Here is a 9,115-nt window from a genome sequence, read left to right on the forward strand (position 1 = left end):
TCTTGATAGAATACTATCAATGGAAGCAGGGACAAGTGACCTGGAGAGAATACAGGAATGCAGGTCTGGGTGTATAATGGTGGGATAGGGAAAGACAAGGCTGAATGGATCTTGGCAAAAGATGTGAAGAATAATAAAGGGGGATTCTCGAAGTATATAGGTCAGAAAAAAAGGTCAAGAGTAAGAAAGGTCACTGATAAATGAGAAGGGAGGATTGGTGGCAACAGACATGGAAAAGCCTGAGGTGCTTAATGGGTTATTTGTCCCAGACTTTAGGCTTCCATGCAGCTTGATCTCATCTGTTAGCAGATTTCTGTAAAAAGAAAAGTGAAAATTTGGCCTACTACACACCAATTATTAAAAAAAAAAAAAAAAAAAAAAGAACAATCCATTAAGTGTAGATTCGGTTCCTGTGTCTACTACTAAAGTAACCAAAAAGTTAAAAGGGCCTCCAGGAAGAGTCATTCTCACACCTCCCTGTCTGTTTCCTGTGAGCTTTCTCATGTAAATCCACCGTCAGTTGCCCCTCTCTGAGCTGGTTCCTTCAGTGAGGGTGTGCTGGCATTATTCCTGCAAAAAGAACACAATCTCAAAGGGCTTGGTCCCTGGACAGGTTACCCCTTAATGGCTCAAATTTTTTAACAGCTTGGACTTCATATTTCTCAGGTGGACTCTGGAATTCTATTTCATTAAATGCTTGCCACACTGCTGTGGTTATTTCCCCTACCTTTTCAGGTAATCTCTGGTTAATTTCAAGTCAGAGAGAGTGAGAATACTTGTAAAAGTTCGAGAAGCACAGCCTGTGCCTTGGGGAGTGAATGCTTTTACGTCTCTTAAGCATCGTTCTTTCCAAATAAGCGCCAATTGAGCCTTGCCATGTTTCCAGCTTGGAATCATAGAAGATGTATCTTTTCCATCTAGGGTTGCTGCTATCTGAGTTCGAGTTACCAGTTCCAGAAAATTTAGCACAGCAGTGGTTAAAGGTGCAGCATTATCACTCAATTGCCTGCAATAAACTGGCCAGATAAGAGAATTAGAAAGGGAGTGTGAAACCACCCTGGCAATGTCCAAATACACGGCTGCTTGTATTGTGGCTGTTTGCGATGTTGGGTGCTGCAGCTGTTAGTGGAGCCAAATCATCTGTAACTTCAGAAAATCCATTTTCTGCTGCAGCAAAAATTCAGCACTGTGATACACCAGCAATTCTTTATTTAAGGACCGTAAGTGCTGCTCAGAGCGAGTGCACTGCAGTCTCTGGATTTCTTTTAGGGTTAAGATTAGCAGACATCTGCTTCTCACCCAGGAGCCATAAATTAACATTATCAGTTTGGCAGATAACACTTGCTCCACTTACTTCAGTGATTTTAACTCTTTGTCCTCTGGGTAGTACAGCCAGCTTCCCAGCATCCCCCTGCATTAATACTGACTGGATATCAATCTCACCCGATTTACGACCAAACTGATATTTTGGTAGCTGCATATGGCACCGTTTTAATAGCAGTTTGCTAACCTAGACAGTCATTTGTGGTATTAGTTTTAATTAAAGGGTCATGATGTTATTTCCTCCTTATCAGATGTCATTGCAAACTTCCTCATCTACAGATGTTAATGCAAATGCTACATCTTGCTCTTTATCAGAACAGATCTGTTCACCTTCTACAAAATCCTCCACTAGACACAAAAATCTGAATTATAACACTGTGTTTCTGAAAATGTTACAGAAATGTTCCATATCCTGCAATTCTTCGTGTAAGATTCTCTCATTTTCTCATGCACATCCCAAAGCTCTGCCTGAAGCATTCCAAGGCAATCATGCAGCCTCTTCTCCTTTTCCTCATTTAAGTGGCAATACAATTCTTTCACCAAATCTTGTAAAGTTAGTATTATTTTATCTCCAGATTTCTGAGTAACTAATCTCTCCCTTGATGCTGCTTTAAGGGCAGCAACCAAAAATCAGCCTCTTTCAGATCACAAAATAGTTGCAAATTCCTCCCTTCTATGTTTATCTCAAATTCCCACTGTATTGGCTTATCTTATCCTTCTTGATGGTGTTTTAATACACGAAACTGTATTCTTAAAGTCCTTATGACACTAGAGCAGGTTGCCCCAAAGTGTAGGTGGGCCAACCTTGGAAGTGTTGAAGTACAGTTTGGATGGAGCCCTGAGGAATGTGATGCTCAGGTGGTGGGGTGGTGTCGCTGCCCGTGATGGATGGGGTTAGAACTCGATGAACTTAAGATCCCTCCCAACCCAAGTAATTCTATGATTAAATTAGATAGGAATAAAAAAAAATTATTTTCTCATGTTTGTTAAAATCTACTCATGAGCACCCATTTCTAACAGAAGAGCAAGGAAAAGCTTTGCCAGTTTTATAAATTTTTGTAATTTTACTCATATGTTGCAATTCTGTTTATTTACAGACTAACTAAAAGAGATTTGTGCCTCCTGCAAAGGTAACTAAGAAGAAAACTCTGACCCTTATAACTCTCCTGTAAACTCCTGCATTAATAAGCTACACCTTTTCACCCTGAAATTCTTGGGTAACTTGAATTCTTGCTGTATAGCCAGAGGAGCTAAGAAAAAAATCACAGTACTCTGATAAAAGCTGACAAGGATCTATAAAGTAAGTGGTTTAGAATACACTAAGAATTTTGATGCCGTAACCGTTCTCTGAATCAAACCATGTGCAAAATACAGCAGTGAATACTTTTTTATAAAACCCACATAGATACTTTCCCCATGCATTTAGTACAACTGCCTTTTCCTGCTTATTTCCCCGTGTCATAAAGAACATTACTCTCCCCAAGGCTGTGTAATTGACCTTATAGATGGCTTAAATGCAATTCTGATCCTTAAAGCATTTTGGAGTAGCTCATTTTCAAATCACAGTCTCAGCTAGGCTGACATGGAAATGCAGAGATTTCTTGCAACTAGTTTTGATGTGATCTGTTTATGAGCTGTAATGAAATGGTTGCTAAGATAAACAATGGCCTCAGGCTGAAAACTGTAAGCAGCTAGAGCAGCTGTCTTCCTAGCCAAACACCAGTACATATTTCCTGATGACCTCTACCTTGTTCTGTTCCTATGATCAGAGTAGATTTATACATTACAAGAAAAGTGACAACAAAATACGTAAAATTCATTGTTCTTGGCACATTTTTGAAGCTAAGTTCTCTATGGTATCTCTTTATTTTTTCTGAGATATCTCAATCCAAAGAATTTTAGAGATCGACTGGTATCTTTCCTTTTTGCACTTGTAGTTAGAGCTGGGGTGCATATAGATCTCGTCCTTCATGCTTTTGTGCTAGACATGTTCCCAAAATATTTTTTATAATAAAAGGTTACATCAATTTGAACAGAGTCCATTTTTTTTTTTCTCTTCCACTGAGTGAGACAAGTAGGTTTTATCCCATTTTATAAAAATAGTTAATAGGATGTTTCAAGTGAGAGTAAAAGGAACTTCTGAGAAAGGAAACAAACCCAAAACTCCTCAGCTGTGGTTCAGCACGTGCCACCCACCATCATCCCAACCAATTCCCACTGACTGGCTGGTGTTACCAGAGCTTTATGCTGTGTGCTGTGGGTCAGCCTCCGGACTGCACTGAAGTTCCAGAGATTTCTCTTAAGCTCCAACAATGTATGTTAACTCAAGATTGGCCTTTATTATCCCTGGAAAGTACACCCATTTTAAATGCTGGAGGCACTTTGCTGTATGTCTGACTTTATGCCCAAATTTTGCTGATGGCTGTAACAGTACTACTTCCTTGTCATGTCTCCCTGCCAGCAAATAATAGGCTGTATCAACATAGTAACACTTCAACCATGCATATTAGAATTTTTACATTTATTAAATATGTTCTAAAATTTAACAAACCACAACCATAAATTTAGAGGTGACTAAAATCTGCAGGTTACTGGGGGGATTTTAAGCAAAATGGAAACATATTTCAAAGCTGTCCTCACTCTTACATTTCCTTTTCTCTTTCTTTTTTTTTTTTTTTTTTAAGAGAGAGAATAGAAAATAGAGAAAGAGATCATACTTGTTAAAAAAGCTGTTCCCTGTGTTGGACACTTCTTTTTGATAGCCAAGTTCACTTTCTGTGCTTTTAATAAATATCATTGCTTACTTATTTCTGTCCAGTCATTGTCTTTTCTGTATTTAAGTTGTGGAAAAAGATTTATTTTCCAGCTTGCCATAGAATGGATCGTGCATGTAAATGCCTGAACTGTAGCATTTGCAGGAATATAACATTCTCATGTTATAGTAATGTAATGCACCTACGTTACATAACATTTCATAACTTCAGATTTTATTTGGGTTCTTCTTAGGTACACTTAATTATTGCAGAATTTTTCTCAGCCATGGAAGTTCCTGCTTCGGTTTGTGTCTTGAAAATAAAATTAAAATTAAATAAAGTGAAAAACTGCAGGGCACTATTAAAAATGAATGTTTCAAAAATGGGAAATGTTGATTAAAGATAAAATAGTTGGCAAATTAATTGTCTAGGAGCTGTGTAATCATTTCTAAACTTCATCCATTTAAAGAAAAAAAAGTTTCTAACTTACTTTTAATTGATTTTACTTACAAAAATTTAATGAATACAGGCAATAAAGAGGAAAGGGATTTTAACAACAGACATTTTGCACTTCCCATATTAGACTAAGGAAAATATTGCATTTCTATTAATCTTTGCTCTTTCCAAATTAGAAGACAATCAAATTAGTAAAAATGTGACTAATGATATAAAAGTCACATGAGTGATATTTAGGGAATATGTAATAACATTGGTTTCAATATTGAAAATGTTGATAAAAACAGTACTATTTTTCAACACTATTGAAAAGCATTTCAGTGTTACCACCATAAAAGCAAAATCACTGAACTGAAAGACTGTGGACAAGAATGCTCTGAGGGCTTCTGGGATAAAATACTTAACTTCATAGACAGAGATTTAGAAGGAAATAATAGTTTTATGTATCTATTTTTTTAGAGCAATGAAGACTTCATTCTAAAGAAGGAAACTACTTAAAAATATATTTTGATAAATTTCATGCTTATTTGATAAGAAATTGTTCATTCACTATTCACTAAAAGCCTTAACCATTCCTTAGTAAATTTAACTCTTGGTAAGAATAGTATTTACTTGATCTATGGATTTCATCCTTTCATGGGAAACAGATTAAATGTTTCAACACACTGATGTGTCCTACACAGTGTTGAAAGATGTAAAACATTTTTGAAAGACAATCCTAAATTTTAGATTGTACTTTTTTATCCAATTTGGATTAAACTTTTACCTTCTTGAGGCAGACCACAACTTGTGAAAGACCTTCTGTCTTTCTAAACAGAGATGATTTCTTATAGTCTAAGACAACAGCTGAGTAAAACTTTGCAACTATTAAGTTATTGTCTAGGTATAAATAAAAAGCGTGAGCTACTCCTTAGTTACTATCAGGTTTTCCTTTACTAGCCTTTTGCTTTTGTCAAATATCATTTCCTTTCATGTGGGTATCTTTCAGGAACGAAGTCTCCAGTTTGGTCAATAAATTACTTTGTCCAAGCTACTTTGTATCAATTAATGAATAAATAAACTCTGCACTATATCCCCTACCTCAAATCATGTTGAGGCCAGAATAAATCATTGTGATGTTTGGTAGGAGAACTAATTTCTAAATTAATTTGCAATATTTACATTTTTTCTTCATATATATTAGCAGTTGTCAGTCCTTTTTATCAGGAATTGCACAGTAAAACAGATTAATCTTTACCATCCAAGAAAATCCCTAGTTTAAAATGACATAGTGTTTTACAGCTATTGAATGCAAAGGTGAGCAAACTAGCGAACAAAAAAGAATAAAAATGTTGATAAAGCTTCACTACAGGTAGAAATCCCTTAGAATTCTTAGCATAGATGTATGAGAAATTCTCTTGAATGAATCACTGACATGGCTGCACTGGACTATTTTAGGTAGTCAACAGTATTTCCTCCTTGACAATGCCATCCTGCAAGTCTGCAAGAACTAACATTATATGAGGTTTCTAGAAAAATTATGGCTGGCAATTAATCTGAATATATTAGTGATTCAGAGATTTAGAGATCCACGTGTATTAACCAACAAGCAAAAATATGTCATTTGCTTTTGATTGTGTGTGACGTGATCTGATAGGCAACAGTTCTTGCTACAAAAAGTAATAAATCTATTCCTATATATAAGGTCCAGTGGCTGAATTTCCCTTCCTTATTAAAAAACAAACACTCCATTAGTCAAATGAAATGAAGCATCACATGAACATTTTACATCGTTCTTCAATCAAGCATAAGACAGGGATATTTGACTAGCTGAGATAGATTAATTATTGCAAAGATCCTGATTGAAACTTCGGCCATATCAGTGAGAGTTTTGCCACTGATCCCAGTGTGGCTAATATTTCACCGTAGTCCAGGATGGCAGGCTGAAGAAAAATGCAAACTAGAATCACAGAAGTATCACAACAAACCTCGAAAAAAATGCACCACCCTTAACTACCTATGATTTATTAAACATGGAAGTATAATGATAGCACTTTGCTGTGTTTTTTCTCATTGTTACCAGAGAAGGAAGAGCTAACAACACAAGGAAAAGGCTAACCAGTGCATGAATCATCGGACATAGGGGACTTAAACAGGTATCCGATTTTCCCTCATGCCGCACCGTTCCTGTTCCTGCTATTTTTTTTTAGACAGTATCATTTTTTAATTGCAAGGTGAAATAGATAGTACTTTAATTTAAAATTAAGACTTTACATATTAAAGAGTTGGCACTCAGGATGATTAGCGTATATATTAACCATTTTGTTTATGCAAATGTAATCACCAAACTCAAATTCACTTCTAATGGACCATGCGTAATGTCAGGGTCTCTGCTGTCCACTCAAATGCCATAGAATACATCTGACTTTATAATGAGCCAAACACTTGTCTGTTCATAATCTCAAGATAGCCTTCTGTTAGGTATCCCTTTCCAAATTTTACAACACTATAGCGGAGATTATACGCTTTCATGGCTAAAATCCAGTTGAAGATGTACTTGCTCTGAATTCTCTCACATTTCGTTAAAATTATTGGCAAGCAGCTGCCTTCATATCCTTTGCAGTGAAAACGTTTGACCTTACAGATTCCAAATGGCTTATTGCCTAGTTTTGATCTACTTTGTACACTAATGGGGAAGAGATCAAAACCAGATGACAGACATCAAGGCAAACGGCCAGTGGCAGAATGGTAGGCCTGTAGGCAGAAAACTAAAATAAACCTGCCAAGTATTATTTATCTCAAGCAATAACTACCTCAAGCTGACCGCTTTTATGATTAACTTCCAAATGGTTACTGAGAACCACCAACAAAATTTATTTTGAAATTTGACAGCTTGAACCTTTATTCCTCTTCTAAAATGGATTTTCTTGCGTTGATTTTAGAAAGCAATGCAGAAGAACCGTGTTTGACAGAAGCACATAAAGGCAGGCAGATCTTGAGAAAATATAAATATGGCTGTATAAAGAATATGGTAATAAAAACAAGTAATTTTCCTATCTTTTTCTTTTGTCAAGGACAGTATTAGGCAATTTCAGTTTCATGGAGCTTGAATCATGTACCTTGGTAGCAAGTCTGCTGGATTATCCTCTCTAATATAACCTCAAGTAAAAGGATTAAACTACAGATATAGCAAAAGTATTAAACTCAGTAAGAAAACTTATTTTTCTTAATAAAAATAAATTAAATTAGACTATGCTTCTGCTACAGGTTTATCATATCTACCATCAAGCACCTTTTATCCTCAGAATCTCAAATAATAGAAGGGCTATACTAAATTAATAGCTTGGTAAACGAATATTATTGTCATAATTAAGCCACAATTTTGTCACCAAAAATTTCATTTTTATTTGAAGTATGGTAGCTTGTGTTTCTTAGCTCTTCAATATCCTTCAACACATTCACATTTGCATGCTGAAGACTAGACCACAGACTATGGTAAGAGAAACATCAACAAGCTATTGCTTCAATTTTGTTCTTTTGTTAAAAGAAACAAGGAGCAAAATATAGCATATAAAACATAACCCCAGTGCCTTGACCCAGGCATCCAAAACAAAAAAAAAAAAAACAAACCCAGACACTTAGGTGAAATTAAATTATATTTCTTACCTGTTTTTCAACCCTTTTATCCACAATCAGGTATACAAATCTACAATCATATATTTACCAAGTACAATGCCAAATTACAATTGCAAATTACCACAACAAATTTGTACCTGGGAATATGGAACCCATGATCCTTGGGTTGTCTAGGGATCCTGTCACAGGGTAAAGAAGACTGACTTTTGGCAGTACAGCTGTATGATTTTCTGACTGAGACAGAAACTAATTACCAGCAAACATTAACAGTTAATATCAATACTTGGTAACTTGCAGATTCTGTAAAAGCAGCTTGCAGAGTTGGAATGGTGTGGAAACAGTGATCTTTACAGTGTGGATGACTAATCCTATACAGAAAGCTCTGATATTCCACACTATTAATTCCATTTAACGCATTGATATAACATTTCACTGTCATCTCCCGGGTAAGATACCAATAATGCTGGTTTTGTACTATCCTCAAAGTAAAATGTTGTTAGTATATCTTAAGTTTTAGCTGCTGAGGTGATAAAATATATTGTTTACCTCTTTACAAAGAAGCAGCATATTTTATTTGTAAAAGTCATACAATTATAAAGTTATTAGAAAGGCCACCCACTCCTCTGGGCAACCTGTTCCAGTATTTCCCCAGTGTCATAATAAAGAATTTCCTCCTAATAGCTAATGATAGTTTACCCACCTTCAGCTTAAGTCACTTCTCCTTTTCCTATCACTCTTTCCCCTTCCCAAAAGTCCCTCTCCAGCCTTTCTTTAAGCCCCTTTACATATTGGAAGGCAGCTTTCTCTTCTCTTTTCTCTTCTCTTTTCTCTTCTCTTCTCTCTTCTCTTCTCTCTTCTCTTCTCTCTTCTCTTCTCTCTTCTCTTCTCTCTTCTCTTCTCTCTTCTCTTCTCTCTTCTCTTCTCTCTTCTCTTCTCTCTTCTCTTCTCTCTTCTCTCTTCTCTTCTCT

The sequence above is a fragment of the Cyanistes caeruleus genome, chromosome 6 (genome assembly GCF_971803275.1).
Source record: "Cyanistes caeruleus chromosome 6, bCyaCae1.hap1.1, whole genome shotgun sequence".
NCBI lineage: Eukaryota > Metazoa > Chordata > Aves > Passeriformes > Paridae > Cyanistes > Cyanistes caeruleus.